We start from the raw sequence: 2,500 nt of genomic DNA on the forward strand, positions 1-2,500 counted from the left end.
AAACAGGTGAAGACCTGCAGAACCAACAGACCTGAAATTCACAGGAGAGGAGAGGAGAGGAGAGGAGAGGAGAGGAGAGGAGAGGAGAGAAGGGAAGAGGAGAGGAGAGGAGAGGAGAGGACAGGAGAGGAGAGGAGAGGAGAGGAGAGGAGGGAAGGAGAGAGGAGAGGAGAGGAGAGGAGAGGAGAGGAGAGGAGAGGAGAGGAGAGGAGAGAGAGGAGAGGAGAGGAGAGGAGAGGAGGAGAGGAGGGGAGAGGAGAGGAGAGGAGAGGAGAGGAGAGGAGAGATGAGGAGAGGAGAGGAGAAGAGAGATGAGAGGAGAGGAGAGGAGGAGAGGAGAGGAGATGAGAGGAGAGGAGAGGACAGGAGAGAGAAGCAGGACAGGACAGGAGAGGAGAGGAGAGGAGAGGAGGAGAGGAGAGGAGGAGAGGAGAGGAGGGCAGAGGAGAGGACAAGAGGAGAGAGGAGAAGAGAGGAGAGGAGAGGAGAGGAGAGGAGAGGAGAGGAGAGAAGAGCAGAGGAGAGGAGAGGAGAGGAGAGGAGAGGAGAGGAGAGGAGAGGAGAGGGATTGGAAAGAAGGAAAGTAAGGAAAAAACTAAACAGGTACAAATTTGCAGACTAATCAACCAGATATGCTTAAAGAACAAAGACCTAGTGTATGTACATAGAACAAACCCTCAAAAAAGTAGAATGGGTTCTGACAGACAAACAGACAAAATGACCAACTGTCAGTGTCGTGCAGACTAGAAAAATGAGAATGAAATCCACAAACACCTGTTGTGAGCATGGCCGTCAATGTGGAGCTATGTGTAGTCACAGCACCAGTGCTGAGTGCTGACCAGATGTTCAACACCTTTGAAAGACTACAATAGATATATACAGATGGGAGTCAACACATTTACTGTTGACATAAAAAGGAGAAATGTGTGGCCTATACAGTAGACCCCTTTAGCGTTTGTACACAGGTATGACGTAATCAGGGCCGGATTAATGCACAGGCTAGATAAGGCTGCAGCCTAGGGGCCCCCACCTGCCAGGGGCCCCCTGATTGGCCAAAAGTGAAAAATGGCAACATTGTGACAAGATGCAATGCTGGAAAAGGAATCTGTCGTGTTGAGTACAGTTAGTACACAAGGTATCCTTAATTCCTACCTCGTAATTATGACACTATCTATGTAAATTTGCCTCGAAATTTGCCTTTCGAGGGGCCCCACAGCAACCTGTAGCCTAGGGGCCCCAGGCCATCTTAATCCGGCCCTGGACGTAATCGGGCTGCGTGCGCATTGTTGGAGCAGAACCGCACATTTGTAAAGAAGCTAGCCAGGTGCTTTTTTTTCTGAAAAATGGATGGTCACAATAACTTCGAATATGAACTGGGCACCACAGAGACGAGCATGCCTGATGACGTCCTCAGTCCAGTCGGAACGTTTAATTTCCTGTAAGCACAAACACCTCCTATGCTTCTGGAACAGCCTACTCCCTTTCGAAATAGCGTAACAAGTAGGATCTCTATTTTTTAACAACAGTTCACGCTTCAGGACGGCAGGTCTTATCTACTTAAGGTATGCACTGTTTGTCTGTGTGTGTGTGTGTGTGTGTGTGTGTGTGTGTGTGTGTGTGTGTGTGTGTGTGTGTGTGTGTGTGTGTGTGTGTGTGTGTGTGTGTGTGTGTGTGTGTGTGTGTGTGTGTGTGTGTGTGTGTGTGTGTGCGTGCATGCATATGTGTGTGTGTGTGTGTGTGTGTGTGTGTGTGTGTGTGTGTGTGTGTGTGTGTGTGTGTGTGTGTGTGTGTGTGTGTGTGTGTGTGTGTGTGTGTGTGTGTGTGTGTGTGTGTGTGTGTGTGTGTGTTTGCGTGTGTGTGTGTGTGTGTGTGAGTGTGTTTGAGACGCAGTCAGTGATGGGGTAACTTCTAAACGGGTACATTCTTCCGAACGTGGCATTGGCTGGCCAACACAGAAATGCAAACAGGAGAAGAGAGGAAGAGGAAATCTGCTGAGGACAGTGGGAGGACACTGATGCATTCCAATATGCACACTCCCGTACTCCACTTGTGCTTGTGGCCTCGCCCTGCCTCCTGGCCCTGTTCTCCGTGGAGAACAGTTCAGTTTCCCAGCTGTCAGCCTAGCCACAACAACTTTTGGAGTACTGTTTTCATTCACCATCCCAATTGCAAATGAGAAAATGACATTAGAATTGTGCTTTTGCAATTAACTTTCTGTCGTCAGTGACATCATCATGAGGTCACAAGCAGGCAAGTGCGCAAGGGAGGACGGAATTCTGCATGTTGGAATGCACCCACTGATGCAGAACGAATAAGGAGATGAGAAAAAGAGAAAAGAGAAAAGAGGAAGAAAACCATGTTATATATCTCGGTTTCTCTTGATGAACTGGTGATGAGGTTTGTTACAAATACATTGTAATTTAATTATACTCTAGATACAATTTTGCTGCGTGGCGCTACATCCATCGGCCAGACAACAGAAGAAAAGAAAGGCTGTTGA

At 48.2% G+C, this 2,500-nt stretch overlaps 1 protein-coding gene across 2 annotated transcripts in view; it reads right to left on the reverse strand.

Annotated features, from left to right (window-relative positions):
• anks1b (ankyrin repeat and sterile alpha motif domain containing 1B) overlaps positions 1 to 2,500 on the reverse strand; it is a 354,285-nt gene that overhangs the window by 254,360 nt on the left and 97,425 nt on the right. The gene's annotated exons all lie outside the window — the stretch shown is intronic.

This window comes from Engraulis encrasicolus, chromosome 15 (genome assembly GCF_034702125.1).
Source record: "Engraulis encrasicolus isolate BLACKSEA-1 chromosome 15, IST_EnEncr_1.0, whole genome shotgun sequence".
Lineage (NCBI taxonomy): Eukaryota > Metazoa > Chordata > Actinopteri > Clupeiformes > Engraulidae > Engraulis > Engraulis encrasicolus.